The sequence below is a fragment of the Heteronotia binoei genome, chromosome 10 (genome assembly GCF_032191835.1).
Source record: "Heteronotia binoei isolate CCM8104 ecotype False Entrance Well chromosome 10, APGP_CSIRO_Hbin_v1, whole genome shotgun sequence".
Taxonomy (NCBI): Eukaryota; Metazoa; Chordata; class Lepidosauria; order Squamata; family Gekkonidae; genus Heteronotia; species Heteronotia binoei.
This window is the reverse complement of record NC_083232.1, coordinates 79337668-79364560: the sequence shown is the minus strand read 5'-3', so window position 1 is coordinate 79364560 and position 26893 is coordinate 79337668. Positions and strand designations below refer to the sequence as shown.

The following is a 26893-nucleotide window of genomic DNA, read 5'->3' as shown; positions in this document are numbered from 1 at the left end:
AGGGATGCAATCATGTTCTAGCACTGAGTAGACCAAAAGAAGCAAGAGGAAAGTAACAAACTCACAGAACAAGAGGACAGTTTAGCAGTGGAGTAATCGTTAGAGAACAAGTCCAGTGTCCTGCTAATGACTAACATGGCAGGGGGGAAAAATAAAACAGTTTTGTAATTATTGAGAAGTGTGTTATTCTGTTTGATGCCAAGCTTGTTTCGGAGCAGAAAACCAACCACATCTGAACAGGGAGCCAAAACAACAGAAGCAACTCCTTATAGGTATGGCAGAAGTGGCATCTTCTACACGACTATTGGGAACTTAGAAGATCCTGTGTTTCCCTTTGTACTAGAAATACATCACAATGTCAATAAGAAAGGAAACAGAGGGATCATTTATAATGTCAGAAAAGTATAAGATGTTTCAGCCCTGAAGAAAGACATGCAAAACCAGCAGTCGAGTTCCAGTTTGGGGTAGTGGTTAAGTGTGTGGCCTCTTATCTGGGAGAACCGGGTTTGATTCCCCACTCCTCCACTTACAGTTGCTGGAATGGCCTTGGGTCAGCCATAGCCATCACAGAGCTGTCCTTGAAAGGGCAGCTTCTGGGAGAGCTCTCTCAGCCCCGCCCACCTCACAGGGTGTTTGTTGTTGGGGAGGAAGATAAAGGAGATTGTGAGCCACTCTGAGACTCTTGAGTGGAGGGCGGAATATAAATCCAATGCCATCGTCATCATCATCATTTACAAGGGATCATGTGAAAAAGCATGTCACTGTTACTTGCTACAAGCAGCAAGAGATCCATTCCAAGACCCCATTTCTGAAACTCACAATGTGCTTGGTGTCACATTCATTCCCATTTCTTTGAGTCCAAGCCTTTAATCTTCTTTTTACTCTCAGTTTCTGACTTGCCGCTCTCTCGGCCCTCAAAAATCTTCCTGAAACATCCCTGGGGGGGTGGGATGTCTTTCACTCCACTGGGGGTGCATCAGTATTGATGTGATACACAGAAGTTTCCTTTATGGGGTAAATAACACCCTCACAGCCAGGTTTGTCCACCGCTCCATTTGTGTGCACCATGATCCTATTCTGAACTTGGGCCACATGAAGCTGGGAGCCATGGATTCCCAGAATACCCCTGCAAATCCAATACAGGGACAACATAAAAAGGTATAGGTAGTCCCCTATGCAAGCACCAGTTGTTTCTGGCTCTGCGGGGATGTTGCATCACAACGTTTTCATGGCAGACTTCTTACAGGATGGTTTGACATTGCCTTCCCCAGTCATCTACACTTCTCCCCCCCCCCCCCCGCAGCAAGCTGGGTACTCATTTTACCGACCTACCATGAAGTTAATCAGAGGAAAAGTGGGGTTTTTTTGGGGGGGGGAGGGGGTTAAGATGGTGTTTCCAAATTTATTACCCTTCTGTAATTCCTCCCAGTGCCCACTCTGTTTTGCTTAACATTTATTCACGCAAACAGTTTGGATAATCAAGTGGAAGGCATTATAGAATTTCAAGATAACAGAGATTTATAAGTTTAGCATTTGGGGCTAAAGGTATGGTAAAACAATTTGCTTAGGAAAGTCTTAATCTGTAGGCATTTAAAAAGATGCCGAATGGTTATCTGCAGAGATGAGCTATGAGAGCAAATACCACAGTTAGCTTTGGTATCCCACAGAGGCATATGAGTCTATGATATGCATTCATTGCATATGAATCTATGATATGCATTCTTCATATGAGATTACACATGGTAATATTGATATTAGCTCAAGGCACTAGCTGATTAAACTGTCAAGCCCATTACTGACAGTTGTGCAAACTGACTGATCCTGTCTCATTTCCACTTGGTGATCAGTTATTGAGATCAACAAGTCCTATACAAATGGACTTCTGTGTTATGTAAAGTAAAAAAGCAAACTGTTTCAAATCACAGCAATAGTATTAACACAGCTCTGGGTACTGATCTGTTTGAACACTGCATGGAGAAAGTAATGCATAATCTTAAAGGCCAGAGACCTTCCTCCACTGTAGCGTGTCAACTAAAAGAACTGAATTTTCTTCACCAATTTTAATCTGCGGGGGAACACTGAAATACTGGGGCTAAGTGGCTTGAATCTGTGGAGGCAATCTGGCAATTGTTTCTCCTAATTCAAGCAGACAGCTGTTTAATGCTAGGCTGATAGAATGTGCAATGAACAACAGGAGATAATGACTCCCTGAAGTTGCCTCCTCCATCTGGTTCTAATTATGAACGTGCAACATAGTTTGGCTCTGCTCGAGGCCAACAAATGGAATCCTGCCAAAAACAAGGTTCTCGAGAACTCCCAGATCCTATAAGGCAGCGGAGGCTCTTCTGGCAATAGTGGTGGGAGTGTGACGTATCAATAACAGGGAAGCATTTCGGCTACTGCTGTTGACTGCTGCCTGCAGTGCTGCTGACTAAAGGCTGATTTGTGGAAGCTGTAAACTTGCAACAATCAGCTTTAGTGTCAGTGCTTAACAAGCAATGTCCATACTACGGGATGGCACCACTGTAGTATGTCAAATTCCTTGCCATTATCTGTATTTCTTTGATGTAGTCTATGGAATGTGTGTGTAAAAGGCTTAGACTGCTGTGGAAGCAAATGTTAACTTGTTTGCCTCCTAGGAGCTGGGAACCTACTTGGTACCAAGGTCATAACTCCCTTCCTGGGATGTTTTGTAGAAAGCCTGGTAGTGAGTGTGTCTGTGTGTGCATGACCTATAGCCACTAAATTTGAACTGAAAATCCAGGCACACCTCTAACGAACCTTGCAGGAGTATATAACCTGAACCTGTGTTACTGAGTGCTACTTTTGACACTGTCATTGTCAATATATCCTGCCTTACAATAAATACGTATCCAAACACACGGAGAGATGCCTTCATTGAAGGGAAATTGGGAACTTGACATAGTGCACCTACAGTACTATCCTAATCAGGGTTACAGTGGTCTAAACCCACATATTTCAGTGGATGGAAGGTTATAACTCCACTTGGGATTGCAATGCAAGTGTACAAATACAATGACCTGTGCATAGGGGTGCTCTGGTGTGAGCCCTCCCACTTGGCAGCTTCTATTCCCTGCTGCTACTTGGTATGGGGTCATGAGAAAAATGGGGCAGGGAACTGATATCACTCAGGTGTGCATTCGGATCTTCCCAAGCCAAAAATCTACCTGAAAAATACCTTACTGGTATTTTGGGGGTAGATTTTGGCATCCCAAATATATCTAGGTTTTCTTAGGAAAACAACAACAACAAAAATCCCAGATATATTTAACAGTTGCTGGAAAGATCTGAAAACAGCCTCTCAGCTGTTTGTCGGGTTTCTACTGCAGTCCCTTTAAAGTTTAAAGTTTAAAGGGACTGCAAAAGAGTTTAAAGGGACTGCTAAAGTTTAAAGGGACTGCAAAAGTTTAAAGTTTAAAGGGACTGCAAAAGAGTTTAAAGTTTAAAGGGACTGCAAAAGACAGCCCGAGGATCAGCTACACATGCCAACTCAGCTTGGAGGTGGCTTCCCATACAGCTCGGTTTAAACCAGGCTGCAGAAGGAGGCAGGCCCAGGATCTGCTGTGCTGCTAGGAACAGATAGCTCCCTGCAGGCTGGGCTTTGTGCTGACTTCCCTGAAGTGCAGTTTAAACTATGCTGCAGGAGAAGCAAGCCCAGCCAGGATCTTCTGGGCCACGTGAAGCAATGTGCTCTGTGTGGCACAGCAGCTACCAGGGCTCACTTCTCCTACAACCCAGTTTAAACCAGACTGCAGGAGAAGCAAGCCCAATCAGGATCTTCTGTGCCGCTGAGATCAATGTGCTCAACACAGCACAACAATTCCTGGGGCTCCCTTCTCTTGCAGCCTGGTTTAAACTGGATTGCAGGAGAAGCGAGACCAGCTAGGAGCAGTTGTACCCACGTGGAGTAGATTGTTCCCTGAAGGCTCAGCTTTGCACTGGCTTTTATTTTAACTAGTATTTTGGTTCTCGGGTCCATTGGACCCAGAAAAAAAAAAGGTTTTCTGAAAAACACCAGATCCAAATATCATACCGGTTCTGGGATCTGAGATTTTTCAGAAATCCCAATTTTTTTTTCAGGTCCAAAAGACCCAAACCCAAAAAACACTGGTTTTAAAAAATTGCATATCCCTAATCACAAATTGAAATTACCAACGAAGCAATGGTAGTAGCACCAAAGCATTTTCTTGGAAACCAGTCTGGTTTACAAGCACCCAGAACTAGCGTTTAAGCAACAGGTGAATCCTTTGTTTTAAAAAATGCATTGTAGCCTGTTATACCAGCAAAGTCACTTGGTCTCACCACCCACAGGCTGTACTGGACCCACCCAAAAGCTTCTATCCCTGCCCTAAACTGATGATGTCAGTGCTGCACACCAGGGCCTACAGAATGTGGGTGGAGCCTGCCAAGGTATTCAGGTTATCTCCCTCTTGCAGTTCCATCATGTGTGCCGCTAGAACGGACCACCAAAGAAAGAAGATCAGCCTTGTTCTTCAGAACCCACTTGCCCTCCAAACTCTGCCTTATTCAATCCCTCACACTGCTCCTGACCAACATTTAAACCTAGAAGACGAAGAAATAACAGGAAATTAAAAGGCGGATCCTGCAATGGAAGACTGGCCTCTTTCAGTTCACACCTGCGCTGCAATTACACTCTGCAGGTCTAAAACCTATCATAAATGAACAGTTGACAAAAATAGACCACCGCTGGGAAAATTGCTGGAATACAATTATTTGAGAGGAGCACTGTTTGCATTCTGAAGGAATAAAGGGCTGAACAAACAGCAGCAACGGACAATGGTTAGCATGCGATGTGCATAGAATGTCTATAGATATTTAGCAACATAAATCTCAATTTCAAATATATTATTTAGCAGTGATGCAGCCACAAATTATTGCTTTATTCCCAAAGTAGGCTTGAAGAAGAGAACTATGAAACAGGGCTTTGTTAATGAAAAGAAGCAATGAGAACAAAACCCTCTGTAACATAATTATGAATTCCCAACATGTGAGTTTTTAATAACATGTCTGTTAGCCGCCCTGAGCCCGCCTTGGCAGGGGAGGGCGGGATATAAAAATAAAGATTATTATTATTATTATTATTATTATTATTATTATTAACCCAGCACGATGAAGTTGCTCAAGACCTGTCTTGGATTTACAGCCTTGAAGTGCCTTGTGACTATTCAAAATCTGCTGCTTCTTTGGGTTGCCAGGTCTGACTCAAGAAATATCTGGGGACTTTGGGGTTGGAGCCAGGAGACTTTGGGGGTGGAGCACAACTGAACCCTAAAGGGAGTTCTGGCCATCATATTTAAAGGGACCATGTTTCTTTTAAATGCTTTCCCTCCATTTGGAATAATGAAGGATAGGGGCACCTTCTTTTGGGGCTCATAGAATTGGACCCCCTTGTCCAATATTTTTGAAACTTTGGGGGGGGGAGGTGAGAAGACACACCAGATGCTATGCTGAAAATCTGATGCCTCTACCTCAAAAAACAGCCCCCCCCCCGAGCCCCAGATACCCATGGATCAATTTTCCATTATACCCTATGGAAAACAGCAGACATTTCCCTTCCCCCTCCCCCTGGTTTCTGATGACACTGAAGCGGAGGGAGAGCCTCCAAGCCAGGGGGTCCCCTGCCCCCGCCTGGGGATTGGGGAAGAAGGGAAAGAAACAGTGGCAGCACAGTAGAGAGCGACAAACCAAACAACTGTGCAAAAAACAATTTACACACTTTTGTTAAAGTAGAGAATTGTTAAAGTATTTATGAGTGCACAAGCATCCAAAAAATAATTACAACATTTACAAAATATTTAAAAACACAGAGTCCCATAAAGAGCATGTCAATTTTGCTGAGTGACTCCGGAAGAATTCTCAGTCGGTAGTAATAACTCCCAAATGATTTCCAATACGGTGTCTATCCACAGTTGTTTGGTTTACTGCCCACCTGAGGATTGGCACCCCTATATGCAGAAGTTACAGCCACACAGATGTTTCTGGAGCAGCCTCAACACCCTTTGCTCACTGGCCCATGGGCCCCAAAGTCAAGGGTTCTTTGTTTTATTTGGACATATCTTTTCATTCCTTTCTGTCAACATGGTGTAGAGATGCTTCTGGACAATAAACCAAGACACCATTTCACAAAGACTTCAGGATAAATTCTAAAGCAAGCTCTTTTAATATAGTTGCAGGACTGACAGAAACAGAGAGAACATCAGAATGGCGGTGTAGTTAAGAGTGGCGGAATCTAATTGGAGAAGTAGGTTTGATTCTCCACTACTCCACCTGAAGCCTGCTGGGTGATCTTGGGCCAGTCAAAGTTATCTCAGAACTCTCTCGGCCCCACTTACCTTACAAGGTATCTGTTGTGGGGAGAGAAGGGAATGCAATTGTAAACCACTTTGAGACTCCTTAGGGCAGAGAAAACAGGGCCAGCCCCGGACCCTAGACAAGGTAACTACTTATGCCCCTCCTTCTCTGTGATCGCTGCAGCCAGATCTCCCCATTCTGTCCTATGGGCAAATAGGACAGAATGGAGAGAATGGGCCACCACCTGTGCCTCTTGGAGTCTCCTGAGGCGTGGGGAAGGGGAGAGAAAGCCCCACCACCTGAGAGGCAGGGGGAGATCTTTCCCCTGCTCTTGCACCTCTTGCCTAGCGGCAGGGCTGGCCCTCGGTATAAAACATACTTTAAAAGGTGCACCTCAAAGGCTATCTAAAGCTAAGTGTGTAAACTCAGATCTGAGAACTTCCTCTTTTCACATCTCTTTTCAGCTCCTGAACTCACTAAGATAAGCTCCTCGAAATCCCCAATGCAAGGTAAGGTGATCTGCTGGGATTGACTCAGAGGTTTTTGCACTATGACATGGCATGCTTTGAACATATGTGTGGTATATAAATGCTGAATGATTATTATATAATATTGCAGAGGAGGAGTCCTGAAGAGTACCTCATGCCCACTCCCCAGAGACCACCCCCCCACCAGTTCCAAAGTTACTAGCCTTCCAGTGAAATTTCAAAGCAGTGGCCAACTGGCGACCTTCCCTGTCAGTTAAATGGCCAGTCCATGGTAATACTGAATTTTGTTACTTTGGTCAGGAAAAATACAAACATAATTTCACTCCAAGTGCCAAGAAGCCATGACAGAAACTTTTATAATCAAACCAGAGTAGGCATGAAATTTGGTAACACTTGCGCTACACATGGGAGATATTAACTTCAGAATAAACCCCAATGTATTTACAAGTACTGAAATAGTCAGAATTTGAAGTTGAATTTCTAAAAAGTAATCCCAACCACCTCTAATATCAAAAGGAATAATCTTTTTTTAAAGGGAGCAAAAGACAACTACTGCAGATAAACAGAGCATGTGGCCTGTTTTACAACTGTGAGAATATGTGCTAAATGGAATTATCATAGCCCTATCCACTTCTCTCACTCACAGGCAAGATTTTACCTTTGTTTTTCTTTCCCATCTGTGACTGAGCTACTCCACTTATCTGTTTTCTTCTTACCTGAAGAATTCTGGCTATTCCACCCTGTCACACTATAATCTTTTGGTTGTTTACTGCGCAGGAACCTGAGGGAAGGAATGGGAGCCCCTTTTAACTTATATGACTTAATGGCACTTGAGAAATTATTATATTCCAAATTAACAAAATATTTTATTTAACATAGAGGGGAAAAATCAGGGGTAAAATTTCTAAGATAACGGAATACAAATAACCCTGAAATAAAATCTGAACTTCAGTTCTTGTATTTCAGACCGAGAGTTTCTTAAGTATTCACACTTAAAATCTTTATGTTGAGAGGCTTTTGTTCCAGTGTTTTCTTGAGCACTCTAGTACACATTCTATGAGTATTCTCTGATGCTTCTGGTTTTCAGAAGGTTGCGACACTCCTTTCAGTACCCAAATCCTTTCCCTTGAAACTTGTTATGAGTTTTTAACTTACTCTTAAGTTCTCCAAAGGCAGTTTCTAACCCCACCAGACCAAGGATCTCTGCACTCTTCAGAGCTAACTCCCTGTTTAACTGGGTAGGAAAATTCTCCTTTCACTAGAAGATCTATCCCCTTCCTTTGGCCTGAATGTGAGTCTCTGCCTACTTCTCAAACTTCCTTGCCAACTTTCCCCCACTTCTCCTGTCTGTGTTAAATTGCTCTCAGTCAGGACTGAATTCCGAAATTCAGTACTCAGCTCTTCTCAGCTAGGGCTGAAATTACTGTCAGTATTCAACCCAGACAAGGCAGAAATCTGTGACTCTCTCCTCAGCATGCAGCTCTCTCAAAACTTTCTCTGCTCAGCTGATTGTAACCAATCACTTTCCTTGGAGCAGCCTCTGACCAGAGTTACAGGAAGTGCTGCGGCTTTTGCGTAGCAAATGTAAACCGCTAAAACCCAGTTTACGTTTGCTACACAAAAGCTGCGGCACTTCTTGTAACTCCGGAGCAGATAATGGGAAATCCGACAGACGCTGCCGAGAGAACAGGAACGTGACCGCGTGGTAAGCTGTGTGCGAAAACGGTATCTGACTCAAGACTCTTTGGCTATGTGAAGAATTAACCCTTTACTCTGTCTATACATCACTTCTAAGCTTTTAAGAAGTGCAGTCCCTCACAGGGACTCTAATGGTATAAGCGTTACCAGTAATAATCCAATTACCTTATTTTAAAGTTATTGTAATTCATTTTGGAAACAATACATTAAAAATTTAAACATCTGCCTCCCTTTTTCTTCTTTATGTATTTTCCCATGTTATAGGTAAAAACCCGAACTGTATCTTGCACATTCATAATAACTGAGCTACATATATTTGGATTTCAACAGAATGTGCCACAGAAGAGCTACTAAGGGATTACTATTCAGAAAGCTTTCTTAGGCATACAGGCAAATCACATGGCTGACATTCATTTGAAGGATACACAAGAGGGGTAATGAATCCAAATGTAAAGATTTCATTTTCATTTAAATTCTTCATGACTCTTTCCCTTTTTTGCCCCCTAAGATTTTCCATGTGTAAACATGGCAACTGGTTGTCTCTGCCTACTTAAGCTGTTAAGATGGTGCAGAATAGAAATGGAGAATTTTAATAGAGGTTCTCAAACTCTAACTCAAATACTGAGTGTTTCTTAGAAGTACTGAGCACTTGTTAATCTTTTATCACAACTGGAAGAGGATTTAATATTGGATCTATTATTTATTATCGGAAAAGGATTGTATTCATAACTGGAAGAGGATGTGATTACATACCAGACAATAGTTCCAACTGCCCACTACCAAACATACCCAAAATCCTCAATTACTTCCACTTCAAGTTAAAACATTTCCTTCTAGTGAAAAGGTCTCATGGCAAAATTAGCATGCATGGTTTTTAAAAAGCACAACTGGTCTCTTTATGTATTTTATAAACCTTTTACATTGCCAAGTCACTGGACTGTTGGTTTCACCTTAAATATACTCCTTGCCATTAATGATACCAGAAACTTCACAGTGAATAAAATAGGAGTCAATAGCACCTTTAAAACCAACTTAGTTTTATTCAGAACTTAAGCTTTCGTGTGCTCTAAGCACACTTCATCAGATGAGGAATTCAGCACAGTGAGTAGAGCCACACATAGCTGGTAGGCAATGGCTCAGAATGTAAAATGGTACAGATTTAAGATCCAATGACAGAATAGTAAAATTATCTAGTAGGCAGTGGTTTAGAATGTAAAATGGTACAAATATAAGATCCAATGACAGAATAGTAAAATTAACAAATTGAGCAAGCAGAGCATCAGCACAACAAAGATGGAGGGGGAGTAGACTGCAGAGGTCTATTTGAGAATACAGAGGGGCTGTGGCACAGTAGAAAAGCCTCTGTTTTGAATGAAGAAGGTCCCAGGTTCAATCCCTGGCATTTCCAGTTATAAAGGAAGTAGGCAGAGACTCACATTCAGGCCAAAGGAAGGGGATAGATCTTCTAGTGAAAGGAGAATTTTCCTACCCAGTCAAACAGGGAGTTAGCTCTGAAGAGTGCAGAGATCCTTAGTCTGGTGTGGTTAGAAACTGCCTTTGGAGAACTTAAAAGTGAGTTAAAAACTCAAAAAAAGTACTGGTGTTTCAAAGGAAGAGGTTTGGGTACTGGAAGGAATGTACCAGCATTCTGGAAAGCAAACGCATCAGAGAATACTCAAAGAAAGTGTACTGGAGGGCTCAAGTAAACACTGGAACAAAAGCCTCTCAACATAAAGATTTTAAGAAACTCTCATTAGCTAATACCATTGGCTTAAGAAATACTCATTAGCCTGAAATACAAGAATGAAAGTCTGTGCATGTTCAGATTTTATTTCAGGGGGAGTAGACAGCAGAGGTCTGTTTGGGAATACAGAGGGGCTGTGGCTCAGTAGAAGAGCCTCTGTTTTGAATGCAGAAGGTCCCAGGTTCAATCCCTGGCATTTTCAGTTGAACATATATGAACATATGAAGCTGCCTTATACTGAATCAGACCCTTGGTCCATCAAAGTCAGTATTGTCTTCTCAGACTGGCAGCGGCTCTCCAGGGTCTCAAGCTGAGGTTTTCACACCTATTTGCCTGGATCCTTTTTTGGGGATGCCAGGGATTGAACCTGGGACCTTATGCTTCCCAAGCAGATGCTCTACCACTGAGCCACCGTCCCCCCACCGTCCCAGTTGTAAGGACCAGGTGGTAGGTGTTATGAAAGACCCCTGTCTGAAGCCTTGGAGACCCAATACCAATGTAAGTAGACGATACTGATCTTGATGGACCAACAGTCTGATTCAGTATAAAGTAACTTCATATGTAAAAGCACGTGCCAAAAGCTGATTCTGGTATATTTTAAACAGTCCATAAAAAAATCAGCTACTTGATCATAACTAAGGAGAGGGAGAAGAGGGAAGGAGTGTTGGGGAACATCTTATCAGATGTGGGACATCTGGTTTTCCTGTCTGCAAGCAATATGAGGCTTGAGTAGGCCAGAATAGCAAGCCCTTGGGTGTGAGCTAAAGCGAGTTTTGGCCCTTTGCCTGAGGCTCACAGACTGGGGCTTATGGCAACCAGCCCAGTGACTGAGGACTCAGTCAGGATTTGTTTGTCCTCTTGCTTGTTTACATTAAATATCGATTAAGCTTGTAATAGATCCATAATATGAATCACAAAGGACTGTGCACATGGAACAACTGCCATGTTGGAAACGCTTTCTAGTGTTCCCTGTAGCATATCAGTTGTGTGCAAAGGCTTGAAGTTGCCACAATCAATAGTTGCCACCAAATTTCCACTGAAGCTAAATTTTGTAGCTCTTTGTTCAATTTCTGTTCAGGGGAAATAGCTCAGGAATTTTAATAGGAGCAAAAAAAAAAGTTTGCATAACAAACCTACCATTTATAAATGTACAATAGCTTAGGGTCTCAAAGGTAAAACTACCCACGCTGTATGGCAAACCACTGAATCAAAGCAATTTATCACATAGAGCAGGGTTTCCCAAACTCCCCCCCCCCCCCCATGGCCTGGTTATTTTTACACTTCTCCTTCATGGCCCACTAAAATTCGGGGGTAGAGTCAGTAGACTTTGGGGATGGAGCCAGGAAACAGGAATTATGTCATTTCCTGTGGTGTCACTTAAAAACCTCTGATTTCACTTAAAAAATCTCTGATTCCTGTGGTGTCACTTAATAATCTCTGATTTTTAAGAAGGGTCTAGAACAGAGGGCCCTCTGCTGTCAAACCTGTGGTCCTTTTCAGGAGTTTGAGAGCAGTTGTCATCACAAAATGGCTGTCATATCAGGCTGGAGCCAATAACAAAATGCTGGATGGTTGCAAGCCACACACCCTCTTACAAAGAAGGCAACAGGGTACTCCTTGTAGACACAAGGGTGATGACTCTGGCATTCTTCTGTAGTACCAAGGAGGTGGCAGAAGATCAGAAGTGGCTATTTGCTTTGAGAAAGAAGGAAATAGGTGCCAGAAAACCCAGTGGAGGATGCCATGGCACCATACTGACTATCATTGCCTGATAAAGGAAGACAATATTATTATCCCCAGAGAATAGATTGGAGGGCTGTGGAGGCATGGAGAATAATAGATTGTCTTCAGCCACCTATAGAATTCATGTCTAAAATAAAATTTGTTCTTCCCAGCTTGCATGTTATCTTTATCCTCTGATTCATTATAGCTAGTTTTCTTAAAGTAGAAAATGCATCTCTTTGCACCAGTTTTCTCTCTGTTTGAGAATGTAGTTGTGAGAGTTAATTTTATTCTCAACAGGAATAAGCAATTTACTAAAAAGAAGCCACAGTAGGAGGGGGATAGTGTTTCAAGACACGGAGCATACACCCTAGTCCTGCAAGAGAGATCCAAAGTTGTAGGCACATATTCTGCCTTCCATAAATGCTGCCAATGCACATCTGGGGGCAAGTGCCTACCCACCTTGTGATGCTCATCTGAGGACTTGAGATCAGCATTTCTCAAAATGGGGTCCAGGGACAGAGGGAGCTCCACAAGGGTACTCTAAGGGGTCTGCAAGTCCTTTAAGGCAGAAGGTGCAGTGAATGAGAAAATGCAGTCCTCTCAGGTTTCTAGAAAAAGTAGCAGGAAATCTCAGGGAAAGGGGGCAGGATCAGCTTCTTCCTCTTTCAAATGGTAGAGAGGGGCTGTAGCTCAGTGGAAGAGCCTCTGCTTTGCCTGTAGAAGGCCCCAATCCCTGGCATCTGCAGTTGAAAGGACCAGGAAGTACGTGATGTGAAAGACTTTAGCCTGAGACCCTGATGGACTGATGGTCTGGTTCAGTATAAGGTGGTCTCATGTGTTTTCAAGTTCATAGAGCTCCACAGGACATTACCTGGCTTTCTGTACATATTTTCATAAGTAGATGTGCAGCATATGCTGGGGGAAGGGGGAGAGAAAGGGAGTATTAGGGGCTCCATGGAAACATTTAATTGTAACAGGAGTCCTCAGGCTGAGAACTGCTGCTTTAGTCCATTCAAATAAAGATATTTTTCATTGATCCAAAGAACAGAGAAACACAGACCATTGAGATAGGACCTATATTTACTTCTGCAATTCAACAGGAACCATACTCTCAAACAAAAGCTCTGTACTGTAAGTTACATCAAATCACCAAGAAAGAATCATAGCAACCATATCTATAGCAAAGGAAAGAACAGATAAAAAGAGAGAAGTTCTTGCTTTTTTTGCACTGCTGAGATGGGCTTTTGCAACCTTCAGTCCTGGTCAAATGTTTTTTTGTCAGAAAACAAAGGCCCCTTACGCATGCACATCTTACTGGAGATTTTCAAAACAGTAAACCTTTAATCTTGACTTTGGATTCTATGCCCTCCTTATGGACCATTCTTTTTCCTCTGGTGCATTCATTCTTCAGCTACAATTTAAAAATGCACTTTTCTAAATCAGGGTGGAATGTAACTTGTGATGTGTGGAGGGTGGCATCCAAAGTGTTTTAAATAGCTTTTATTCTTTATGAACCAAAGGGGTTTTTATTTTTTAAAAAATTACACAATCACCATATTGCACCATCCAGCAAGCACCTTCCATTTAAATCTTCATGGTCCAGATTTTGCAAATGCATTTTAGCCTGTTTGTTGAGTGAAAGAGAACAGAAAGGGACAGGCAAAGGGGGGAAATTCACTGTTGAAACTGATCAGGCTTTTCCTGAAAGTGACAAGCTGCTGCAAAGGCCTGTTTTCCATGTTGCCCAGCACTAGGGGATTCTCTGCTGTGTTATCAGCCACTGTGAAAAATGGGAAAGAGTCACACAATTTCATAATATGGGGAAATATGCTGAGTGTACAGAATGCACAGTAGAAACCACTGACACTGGCTTTGGAAGTTGTGATAGTTAGCAATCTGTGTGCGAGTGTATGCCTGTACAAAGTCAGCTGCAACTCCACCTGACTTTCACAGGGGTGCAATTTGTATGGGGGAGGAGTCCTCTGGTAGAAGCTCTAGGGAGCTTTTTTAGTCTTGTCCCACTAAATGGAAAAAGGGGGGTATTTTCACTAATGTGTCGTGTCGATTTCATTCCATGCTGATGATCCCCTCCTTTATTTTGTTTGCATACAGCAATGAAATCCTCCCCCCCCCCACACCCCAAGAATACTGCCATTTGCGTCCTCCCTGATCCCCTTTTCAAGTTAATATTCATAGGGAATTAAACCTTACATGGCTCCTTTTAAACTTTCTCCCTGGCATTTTATTTTTTTTATTGAGTAATCTGAGAGTAGCAGCGTTCTCATGGCTAGACTCATGCTGCGTGTCAACACCCCACCCCCCCTTTAGAACAATGGAGGGGGAATGGAGCTTGTATACCAATGAAAGGGAGAAGTTGGCAGAAGGTGCAGAGCGGGTGGAACAACCTCAGTGTGGGGAGGGGAGTGGCCTTCAAGGGGCAGGAAAAAGGCAGGGGAGGAAAATCCTATGGAATCTGTATGCTTTTGAATTACCTTCATCTTGGAAGTGAAGCAAGAGGAAAACCAGAACAAAATAACTTGCAGAAAACCTGAAAAAACAGTGACCAAAAAGCAGACTGAGCACTGAAGGGAGGAAAAACAATGCAGAATTTAAAAGAAAAATACCCAACAGACATGTATGGTGACAGCAAGGCAAAACATCCATATTAATAAGCCAAAAGCAAGGCAAAAGGTTGAGCTAATTAACCCACGTAAACTACCTAAAGTATTACCATTTCCCCTATTGCTCCAATTGTCCTCTCTGCTAGCATGAAGGATCCCAGGTACCTAAAATGCTGTATGTTTGTGAAGCTTAAGTGAAGTAGTCACAAGAAGCAGAAAGTATATTATGCTCCACTTTGTAAGCCTCTTTCATTGAACAAAGGGAGGCTCTTTAACGGCTAGAAACAAATTTATACCTTTGTCACGTCTGAGAAGAATGATTGAATCAGCTCTTTTGAGCACATGGTGGAAAGCATCTCAGGAACACTTTCTGTTGGGTGCTCTAAACCATATTGAATTTATAACAACAAATGGAATTGTCTACACATTACTGGTCTATGGTTTCAAGCAAGCATACTGAAATCAACCCAAAGAAATTGGGTTACCTTAATAAGGGAGGACGAGATCATTCATCAGAAACAGAAACAAAAGGAAAGAGGTATCAGTGTTAAGAATTCCTGGAAATTCTTAGCCCCCCATCACTTTACAGACTTTTGAATACAGACCGCAACCATCCTCTTTGCAGAGTGGGAAAAGGCACTGGAAATGGCTGTTGATTTTCTAGAACTTAAAGCACAAAATTTGTAACTGTGAATAGAAGTAGACCTTCCAGAGTGTCTCTCTAGTGAGGTACTTATCTGCTCTGCCGATTGTGTTGCAATCAAAAAGAGACTGTCAATGCAAACCCAAGCAATGACATGTGTGTCATGACCCAAAATCTCTAATTAATAGACACAGGACTGGATCTACATGTTTTTTGAGTGGGGGCAAGATTAAAAAAACGGCGCCCCCTTATGGGCCCATTCTACCTTATGGGCCCATAAAATAGAATGGACTCCATACCCAATTTGGCGCCCCCTCCTCCCGTGGCACCCAGGGCAAGCACCCCTCTGCCCCTTCCTAGATCTGGCCCTGAATAGACAAAAAGTGGCAAACTCTTAAATGAAGTCAACCAAGAAAACCAAACAAGCCAAACAAGAAAATAATATCCACAATGAAAAACAAGAAACAAACTCATCAGAAGCACAAAAAAGGAGGAAAGGCAGAAGATCAAAAGAAATCAAATGTTAAACTGCACAAAGTCCATAACAAACATGATAACAATACCTCTCCCAAACGCCTTCCCAGGAACCAAATGTACCCCCCTTCCCTGAGAAGAAAGGACAAAGGAAAAGCCAGATAAGTAGTAATAATGAACTAATGCAACCAGTCTGTTGAGAACTGCCATCTGGGCAGGATCTGTCCAGCCGGGGTCTAGCATAATCCAGGCAAGGAGTCTCTCCCAAGTTGCACAGAACAATGTGTGCAGCACCAAAGCAGCACACGCACACCATGAGGAATGCCCGGCATAGAGGGCAGTTGCAGTTTAAAATTTCTCTCCCCTCCAAGTGCCTGATTAGTTCTACAGCTAAGATTGGCTAGAACAAATGCAATCACATCACCTACTGCCAGATCCTTAACTGGAAATGCCAGGGATCAAACCAGGTCTGGCAAAGAACTCATCAAAGCAGATGAAAACACAGGCAACGGCCAGTTAGGGGACAACATAGTGCAGATGCTCCAAAACACCCTGCTCCAGCTGGACTGCCTAGCCACACGGAGGCAGCCATGGTGGTGAGATCCAGGCCGTATCCTTCTGAAACTGTAGCTAAGGAAACCCACTGCAGCTGATGGGGGAGGACACTCAGCACCCTTGACACCCATGGAATTCCGAGGGAATGGGAAGAAACACTGAAGAAACCAAACAAACTAGGCAGGCAGACTCTGTTACATTCCTGACAATTCATTCATAATATTAAGTGATCCCGTTGTTGTTTTGACTACAGAGCTGTAACAAAGGCAAGGGCACATAAAAGCGGAGGGATGCAGAAAATATATACAAATATAATAACATGCACCTACTATCGCAAGTTGCCATGCTATTAGGAAAAAGGCACATTTCTGTACATTCAAACTGAACTAATCAAGCAGGGGTAACTGATCCATTAGGGCAAAAGAGGTGGTGGCAGGCCAATCATTCCTTATTTTACTATGACTCACTCACTCTCATAGTTTGGCATTGGGGCAGTCATGGGCTTTGGCCCAGAAGACAGTCTGTGCCTTTGAGAGGGCTGAAGACAAGAAACATAAGCACTGGTGGAACTCCCAGCCCCACTGGTGGACCTCCTGATGGCACTTGTGACACAGAGTGTTGGACTGGATGGGCCATTGGCCTGATCCAACATCGCTCCTCTTATGTTCTTAAGCAGGCAAGTGGGTTATGGAGGGAGCTGACAGTGGCCTGGCCTGGCCATATAGGGGGATACAATTTTATATTTCAGCCTTGGGTGCAAAATTTGCTAGTTAAGACTGTGTTTGAGGGCCTTGAACAAAGCCTGCCTGATCTAATGTCAGGTAGGTTGAATGACTTTTCGGATTGGAAATATCTGATTGTAAACCCCAATTAGCTGTTATTTCTAAATTCGTTTGCTAAAGTGTTTTGATGGTTCCCCTCTATTCATACTTTCCCATGAGCAATTTGAAATGTATATTTAGTTCAATTAACTATGGAATATTTGGATGATTAATTACTTTAGTGCCTAAAGGCTTCCTCCCTCCTTCCTGTGTGATCATCACACCTGCAGAGAATGACCATTAATTTAAGCTTGCTGGATTCTGACTATTTACAGAACAGCCCTCAACATTTACATCCTTCTAAATTTGCTGACTTCAATCTGTTGGTTTACAAGGGCATAACACCCCTTAAAGTTGTACAGTAATAGAAGCAGGGCCTTTTTTGAGCAGGAATGCACAGGAATGCAGTTCTGGCTGGCTTGGGTCAGGGGGTGTGGCCTAATATGCAAAGGAGTTCTTGCTGGGCTTTTTCTACCCCAAAAAGCCCTGAATAGAAGTTTCAGCTTAAGTTCCTCATCAAAGGCTCCTTAGTAAGCTCTAGAATCATGGAGTAAAGGACAAGTACTCTTGTGGATCAAAAACTGGCTAATTAATAGGAAACAGAGAGTGAGTATAAATGGGCAATCTTAGCAGTGGAAGATGGTAAGCTGTGGGGTGCCGCAAGGCTCAGTACTGGGTCCCATGCTCTTTAACTTGTTCATTAATTATTTGGAGTTGAGAGTAAGCAGTGAAGTGGCTAAGTCTGCAGATGACACTAAATTGTTTTAAGGTGATAAGAACCAGAGAGGATTGTGAGGCACTCCAAAGGGATCTGTTGAGGCTGGGTGAGTGGTGTCAACGTGGCAGATGAGGTTCAGTGTGACCAAGTGCAAAGTAATGCACATTGGGGCCAAAAATCCCAGCTACAAATACAAGTTGATGGGGTGTGAACTGGCAGAGACTGACCAAGAGAGAGATCTTGGGGTTGTTGTAGCTAACTCACTGAAAATGTCAAGACAGTGTGTGATTGCAATAAAAAAGGCCAATGCCATGCTGAGAATTATTAGGAAGGGAATTGAAAACAAATCAGCCAGTATGATAATCCTAAAAAAGGATATTATAGCATTAGAAAAAGTCCAGAAAAGGGCAACTAGAATGGTTAAAGGTTTGGAACACTTTCCCTATGAAGAAAGGTTAAAATGCTTGGGGCTTTTTAGCTTGGAGAAACGTCGACTGCGGGGTGACATGATACAAGATTATGCATGGGATGGAGAAAGTAGAGAAAGAAGTACTGTCAGGTCTTTGGTGCCCCTCCCGGTCCCCCGGCGTCGCCGTTGCCCCACCCGGGCACTCTGGGGCGTTCCCCGGAGGTCTCAGAAACAGGGGGGTGGGCACTGGGTTACTTCACCGCAGGCCCCCGTTCCCTCCTGGCTGTGCTATGGCTCCTGTCCCTCTCTCTCGCGAGGCAGCCTCATTGCGCATCAGCCAGCTCTCCTCAGCGACCTCCTCCCTCCCTCCTTTTATGCTTCCCGACCCATCCTCCCCCCTCCCAGGACCTGCCCCTCTCTAGCTCCTCCCCCCTTCAAAGCCCCAGACGCCCAGGAGAGGTGCGTCGGGGCCGGGCTGACTGGGCGTGCCTCGGGCGTCCCAGCCCTCAGCGGCGTGCTGCCAGGGAGCGTCTCGTGCTGCGACGAGCTGAATGGCTCTCCCTCTTGCCCTCCGGCGTCTTGCCCCGGCCAGACCTCACGGACTCGAAGCCGGGCTCGCCGTCTGGGAGGCGTCGCTCGGGTGGCTGCTTTCGCCCCGTCAGTCGAGGTGAGGGGTGGGGCCTCCACAGGGGCTTGGAGAGGTGGGGGGGGCTCTTGGGGGGATGCCGGGGGCTTGGAGCGGCTGGCAGGCGCCGGGGGGTCTCCTCCGCGCAGTCCCTGCCCGGGCTGGGCGGGACACCCCCCCCCCGTGTCCCTTGCTTCTCCGCTTCCTCCTCGAAGACCCGGGAGAGGTAGTCGGCCACGTGGTGGTCGGCCCCGGCTTGATGGTGCACTGTGAAAGAAAAGGGGAGAAGAGACATATACCAGCGAAGGACTCGGTCATTGGAGTCCTTCATCCTCGACATCCACAGCAGGGGGGCGTGGTCCACCACCAACCGGAAAGGGTTGTTGGTGAGGTAGAATTTCAATGCCCCGACGGCCCACTTGACCGCCAGGGCCTCCTTTTCTACGGTGGAGTACGCCCGCTCGGCGGGCAGGAGCTTGCGGCTGATGAATAGGACCGGGCGTTCGTCCCCAGGGCCCCCCTGGAGCAGGGCTGCCCCGATACCGGTCCCCGAAGCATCTGTGTGCAACACAAAGGGCTGGGAGAAGTCCGGGTTTCTCAGCACGGGGTCTCGGGAGAGGCTCGTACGCAGTGCCTCAAACGCTGCGTCTTGGGCTGGCCCCCACTGGAGGACGTTCGGGCACGCCTTCCGCAGGCAGTCCGTCAACGGGGTGGCCACTGCCGCAAAGTTGGGGATAAATTTGCTGTAATAGCCCGCGAATCCCAAGAAGCGCCGTAGCTGCTTCTTGGTGCGCGGGCGGGGCTGCTGCTCCAGGGTGACGACCTTCTCTGGCAGGGGTCGGAGTTGGCCTTTCCCTACCAGGAACCCTAGATATTTTAGCTCCTGGAAGCCGAGGCGGCTTTTCCGCGGGTTAGCGTGGAGCCCGGCGGCCTGCAGGGCGTGGAGTACCTGGCGGAGGTGGAGCAGGTGGGCCTCCCAGGTGGGACTGCACACCACGATGTCGTCGATATAGGCCCGAGCGAAACCCTCGCATTGGGCTAGGGCCTTGTCCACCAGCCGCTGGAATGTGGCCGCAGCCCCATTCAAGCCAAAGGGCATGCGCTTGAATTGGAACAAGCCTTGTGGGGTGGCGAAAGCGGTCTTTTCTCTGTCGGCCGGGTGCATGGGCAGCTGCCAATAGCCCTTGGTGAGGTCCAGGGCGGAGAGGTACCGGGCCTCCCCCAGCTGGTCGATTAGGATATCGGCCCGCAGCATCGGGTAGGCATCGAATTTGGCCAGTTTGTTCACTTCCCGATAGTCCACACAGAAGCGCACGCTGCCGTCGGGCTTTGGCACCAGGACCACCGGGCTGCGCCACTCACTCTGTGATGGTTCGATGACGTCGAGGCGCAGCATCTCCCTTACCTCCCGGGCGATCACGTCCCAGCGCTTCTGTGGGACGGGCCTCCACCGGGCGCGTGCCACCTGGCCTGCAGGGGTTACTACCCGGTGCTTGACCAGGGTGGTCAGGCCCGGCTGGTCGGAGAATACCGTCGGGCACTCGGCCAGGACCTTCTGCAGCTCCTGTCGCTGGCTGGGGGTGAGAGCGGCGTCCAACACCGGGCCTCCCCCGGCGCCCCCCGCGGTCGTCCAGGGCAGGGTTCCGTCCGGGAGCTCGCCCGGATCTTCGGCCACGAGCCCCTGCTCCGGCCGCGCCTCCCGCCGCACCCAGGCCTTTAGGCTGTTCACATGGAGGGTCTTCCTTTGGCGAGCCCGAGGCCCGCACTGGACCTCGTACGTCAGGGGACCCAGGACTCGGGTGATTTGGAAGGGTCCCCGCCACGGGTCCCCCTGGCTCTGGCCCATCGCTCCCCTGTGGACCAGGACATCATCTCCCGCCTGGAACCCGCGGGCCCTAGCGCCCTTGTCATAACGCCTCTTCTGGACCTCCTGGGCCTGTGCGAGGTTCTCCCGGGCCTCCCGCCGCACGTCTTCTAGGCGTCCCTGCAGCTGCCTGACGTACTCCTCCGGCGCCTCTTCCGGCACTGCTCTGCCTTGCACCCACTGCTCTCCGAGCAGGCCCAGGATGCCCCGGGGTTGCCGCCCGTACAGCAGCTCGAACGGGGAATACCCCAGGGACGCCTGGGGCGTCTCTCGGATGGCAAAGACCAGCGGGTCCACATAGAGGTCCCAGGCAGTGGGGTGGTCATATGCTGTCTTCCTCAGCATGGCCTTCAGGGTCTGGTTCATCCGCTCCACCAGCCCGTCAGTCTGGGGGTGGTGGACGGAGGTGAAGAGCTGCTTGATGTGCAGCGCCTGGCACACCTGCCGCATGAGGCTCGCCGTGAAGGGTGTGCCTCAGTCTGTGAGTATCTCCCGGGGCAACCCCACATGTGCGAAATAGTGCATCAAGGCCCTGGCCACGCCCGCGCTCTTCATGGTGGGCAGGGGGATAGCCTCCGGGTACCGGGTGGCGTAGTCCATGAGGACCAGGATGTAGCGGGCCCCACGAGGGGTGCGGGGTAGGGGCCCGACAAAGTCCATAGCCACTCGTTCGAACGGGACCCCCACTATGGGCAAGGGGGCTAGGGGGGCTTGCGGCTCGGCCCTAGACGCGAGGCGTTGGCAGATACCGCAGGAGCGACAGTAGGCCTGGACCTCCCGGGCTACGGAAGGCCAGAAGAAGTTGGCTAGCACCCGGGTCAGAGTACTCTTCACCCCCTGGTGGCCCGCCCATTGGTGGTCGTGGGCGCCCTTCAGGACCTCGGGCCGGTACCTGTGAGGGACCAACAGCTGCTTCCCGAGGCCCAGCCGCCCTTTTACCTCTCTGAACCACACGCCCTCTTCCCGGATGATTCGAGGGAGGCGCCGGCTCCGGCGCTCGTCTACAACCACCCCGTCTCGGACTGCTTCGTGCCGCCGCAGCGCCTCCAATTCTTCGTCTTCGGCCTGAGCCTCCACGAACTGCGGGTCCGCCGGCCACGCCTCTCGGCCACCCGCCACGGGACGTTCTGCGTTGGACGGGCCCTCCCCGGGGTCGCTGTCCTCTGTCTCCCCAGCGGGGGCGGCGTCATCATAACCGGCCCCGGCAGGCTGGCCTGGTCGGCCGGGGTTGGCTGCTTTCACTACGTCGCCAAAACGCGGAGCGTCCCGCCCGAGCAGTATTGGGTAGGGCAGGCTGCTTACTTTGGCGACCGGCACGCTCCAGTAGCGGCCTAAGTATTTCAGTGGGATGGACACCACCGGGCTTCTTTCGATGTGCCCATGGACGCACCGGATGGCGGCGGTGCGGATGACAGGCAGCGGGGCGGGCACCAAGTGGGCTCGCATCATAGACAGCGAGCTGCCGTTGTCGACCATGGCCTGCAGTTGCCGCCCTCCCAAGGACACCGGGATCGTCCGGGGGGGGGGGCGAGCCCCCGCCTCAGCCGTCTGCCAGGACTCTTCCCAGCTCACGTCGCACTCCATCAGGGGGCACTCGCGTTTGAGATGGCCCCACTGGCCACAGGTGAAGCAGGGCCCTATGTCTCCTGCTGGACGGCGGGCCTCCGGCGGCGGGTGCCCCTCCTTCTCCCCCTCGCGGCCTCCGGGGCGTAGACCAAGTCCGGGTAGCGCCGGGCGTGCTCCGGGCCTCCACCACCCCGGCGTGGCACGGGCCGGCGGCGTCCGCGCCCGGCCCCCCCGGTCTCCGGCCCCGGGCGCCCTCCCGGGTGTCGCTCCTGAGGCGGCCCGTCCGCCGGGTGGGGGCAAGCCCTTCCCTGGCTTGCCGCCCTCTGCGCGGAAGGGCAGGCCGCGGTGGTCGGCGGCCTGAAAGTTCTCCCACAGCTCCTGGACCTCGCTGAGACGGGTTGGCTTCCAGCAGGCCACCCAATGGCGGGTACGCGGCGGCAGCACCTGCAGCAGCTGCTCCACTACCACCAGCTCCACGATGCGCCGCCCGTCGCTGGTGGTGGGGTTGAGCCACCGGGTGGCGGCATCCTTGAGGGTCGCTATTGCTGAGCGTGGTCGCGTCTCCCCCGTAGGCAGCCAGGAACGCAGCTTCTGGCGGTGGGCCTCAGGCGTGATCTCCAGGCGGTCCAGGATGGCGGCCTTGAGCGCTGTATAGTCCGCCGCCTGAGCCCGCTCCAGGGCCTTCATGGCAGCTTGGGCCTCCCCGGTCAGGTAGGGTCCCAAGATAAAGGCCCACTGCTCTCTGGGCCAATGAGCGGCCTCAGCCACTCGCTCAAACGCTTCCAGGTATGCCTCGACATCGTCCTCCGCCCCCAGCTTCGTTAGAGGGGGCCAGGGGCTCCTCCCGGCGCCGAATGGTGTTGGCCCCGCCGGCTCCAGGCGGGCGAGGAGCGCCTGGTGAAGATCCCGCACGAGGGTGGCTTGGGCCGCCGTCTGCTGCTGGGTGACCTCCCGTAGGAGCTGCGCCTGGTGGTCTGCGAGCCACTGCCCAAACTGGGCCAAATCCACGGGGGCGGGGTTAGTGTCCATGGCGGCGGTCCGCCCCACGTGTATCACGGAGTCCTCACTTGACTCGTCCGTCGACGACTCGCTGGACTCCGGCTCAATGGTTGGGGTCGCCACTCGGCTTGAGTGCCACCCGGGCGGGGCCGGAATATGGGGGCGTGGTCGTCCTAGGCTCGGGAGAGTGCCCGCATCCTCCACCACGTTGTCAGGTCTTTGGTGCCCCTCCCGGTCCCCCGGCGTCGCCGTTGCCCCACCCGGGCACTCTGGGGCGTTCCCCGGAGGTCTCAGAAACAGGGGGGTGGGCACTGGGTTACTTCACCGCAGGCCCCCGTTCCCTCCTGGCTGTGCTATGGCTCCTGTCCCTCTCTCTCGCGAGGCAGCCTCGTTGCGCATCAGCCAGCTCTCCTCAGCGACCTCCTCCCTCCCTCCTTTTATGCTTCCCGACCCATCCTCCCCCCTCCCAGGACCTGCCCCTCTCTGGCTCCTCCCCCCTTCAAAGCCCCAGACGCCCAGGAGAGGTGCGTCGGGGCCGGGCTGACTGGGCGTGCCTCGGGCGTCCCAGCCCTCAGCGGCGTGCTGCCAGGGAGCGTCTCGTGCTGCGACGAGCTGAATGGCTCTCCCTCTTGCCCTCCGGCGTCTTGCCCCGGCCAGACCTCACGGACTCGAAGCCGGGCTCGCCGTCTGGGAGGCGTCGCTCGGGTGGCTGCTTTCGCCCCGTCAGTCGAGGTGAGGGGTGGGGCCTCCACAGGGGCTTGGAGAGGTGGGGGGGGCTCTTGGGGCGATGCCGGGGGCTTGGAGCGGCTGGCAGGCGCCGGGGGGTCTCCTCCGCGCAGTCCCTGCCCGGGCTGGGCGGGACAAGTACTTTTCTCCCTTTCTCACAGTACAAGAACTTGTGGGCATTCAATGAAATTGCTGAGCAGTCGGGTTAGAAAGGATAAAAGGAAGTACTTCTTCACCCAAAGGGTGATTAACATGTGGAATTCACTGCCACAGGATGTGGTGGCGGCTACAAGCATAGCTAGCTTCAAGAGGGGTTTGGATAAAAATATGGAGCAGAGGTCCATCAGTGGCTATTAGCCACAGCATATTATTGGAACTGTCTGGGGCAGTGATGCTCTGTATTCTTGGTGCTTGTGGAGGGAGGCAAAATGGAAGGGCTTTTAGCCCCACTTGTGAACCTCCTTTTTTTGGCCCCTGTGTGACACAGAGTGTTGGACTGGATGGGCCATTGGCCTGATCCAGCATGGCTTCTCTTATGTTCTTAAAGGGGTATATTGACTATTATGTCCATAGGAGGTATGATGGTACAAAAATATATAACCCTTGAGTTTGTATATTAATTCATGCTTTGTTTTGTTTTAGGCACTGATACAAAATTAACAAGTAAATTGAAAATTTCTCATGCCTGCATGGGTATTTGACTCCCCTGTAGTCACCAAGACTTGTGACTAAAAACTCATATAATAGTAATATTTATCTTGTGGCTTAATTCCTAACTATATTTAATTATTGTTATAAGCCTTTTAAAGAAATCACAGGCGCAAATTCTATTTATGCAACTCTCTTTCAGTTTAGTATTTCTGTAAGCACACAAGGACGTTTCATTCCAGCTTCATGAATGAATAATGCAAAAACAAGTTCAGTTTGTCTTCATGACAATTAAATGCAGGCTATAAAGAACTAAAGAGCTCTTTCTATGTAAAAAAAACCCCCAATGTGTCATGTTCAAGCCTTTCCGAAACTTTTAATACCCCAGGCAAAGGTTTTTCCTTGCATTTCTCTTATACTTGAAAAGTGCTTGTGCCAGTGTTGGAATCTAGCCCCTAGGGAAGAAAGGGGCCTATTTCTTTATGCCTTCCTCCTGGGGTTGCCAGGTGCAACTCAAGAAGTATTTGGGGACTTTGGGGGTGGAGCCAGGAGCAAGGGTGTGACAAGCACAATTGAATTCCAAAGGGAGATCTGGCAACCACATTTAAAGGGATCACATGCCTTTTAAATGCCTTCCCTCCATTTGGAAATAATGAAGGATAGGAGCACCTACTTTTGGGGCTCATAGAATTGGACCCCCTAGTCCAACCTTTTTGAAACTTAGCGGGTGTTTTGAGGAGAGACACCAGATGCTATGCTGAAAATTTGGTGCCTCTACCTAAAAAAAACCTCAGCTCACCAGAACCTCAGATACCCATGGATCAATTCTCCATTATACCCTATGGGAATTGGTCTCCATAGGGTATAATGGAGTGCCCAGCAGACATTTCCCTCCCCCCCAGCTTTCTAATAACCCTGAAGCAGGGGGAGGGCTTCCACCACCAGGGGATCTCCTGCCCCCAACTGGGGATTGGCAACTCTACTTTCCTCCTCAACCAGCAGCAGCCTGTCCAAACCTCTTTGTGTCTAATGAAAGCATCATGTAACTTCCCTGCCCCCCATGTGTAGTATTGTGAAACCTCTAATTTGCAAGATAATCTGCCAGGTTTTGTACAATAAATGACTATAATTTGAAGGCATCAGAGATAACAACTTTATCAACGCACCAAGTTATAAATAGGATAAAGAATTTCTAATCTACAGAGCTTTTTTGTTATCTTCCGTCCCTTGATGGTAACCCAAAGTTGATGGGGTCAGTCCAGCAACATTTACAAACTTTCTACAATATTAAAATGCTAATTCTGAAACTGTCTCTGAAGACTCAGTTGTTCAATCTAAATTGAAACTGAAAATTACTTTAAATAAAATCTCTCATGAAGAGGGGGAGATCAAATGATTTTATTAAGTTTGCCAAAGGGAAACTCAAGCCAAAGGCATGAATATTAATGACTCCTAATGTTTCATTAATGAAGTTAGAATTTGTAGAAACATTATTGTAGAAAAGACAATGACTGCTAGACAATGACTGCTAGCCGCCCTGAGCCACCTCGGTGGGAAGGGCGGGATATAAATCGAAATATAAATAAATAGATAGATAGATAGATAGATAGATAGATAGATAGATAGATAGATAGATAGATAGATAGATAGATAGATAGATAGATAGATAGATAGATAGATAGACACCCAAGAACCCTCATGCAAGAATCATTTTGCTTGTATCACACCTAGGGGGGTTCCAGCAACATAGGAGGTATATAGGGTGGATTCCAAAAGACCTGCAGATTCTGGATAGAAAAAGTTAGGTCTATTGGATTTGAACAAAGCTGACAAGTTCTATACATGCCTTTTATATCTCATTCCAAGCACTGATCCGATGAGCAAGGAAGAAAGCCAATTATATGTCCAATGGCATCTTAAAGACAAATGGCATTCATTAAAATAGGGTCTTTGGTAAGTAACAGCTTACTTCTTTAGATGTGTGGAGATCTTTTTTTCTCAATGATATCTGTGTTCTTGATTGTCAAAAAGAATGATCCTGTATATTTAAAATCTTTTAGCAACCTGATATCCCAGTCTAGCCTTATCTCTTCAGAGCTTGGAAGCTAAGCAGCGTTGTCCATGGTTAGGACTTAGATGGGAAGCCACCAAGGTAGACTGGGGTTGCTATGCAGAGGAAGGAAAACCACCTCTGCTCATCTCTACCCTTGAAATGTCGCTCGTATATGAGAGAAGT

The 26893-nt window shown here is 47.9% G+C and overlaps 1 protein-coding gene across 1 annotated transcript in view; it reads right to left on the bottom strand.

The window, feature by feature from the left end:
* The window catches only part of NPSR1 (neuropeptide S receptor 1), a 112873-nt gene that overhangs the window by 53050 nt on the left and 32930 nt on the right, over positions 1 to 26893 (bottom strand). The gene's annotated exons all lie outside the window — the stretch shown is intronic.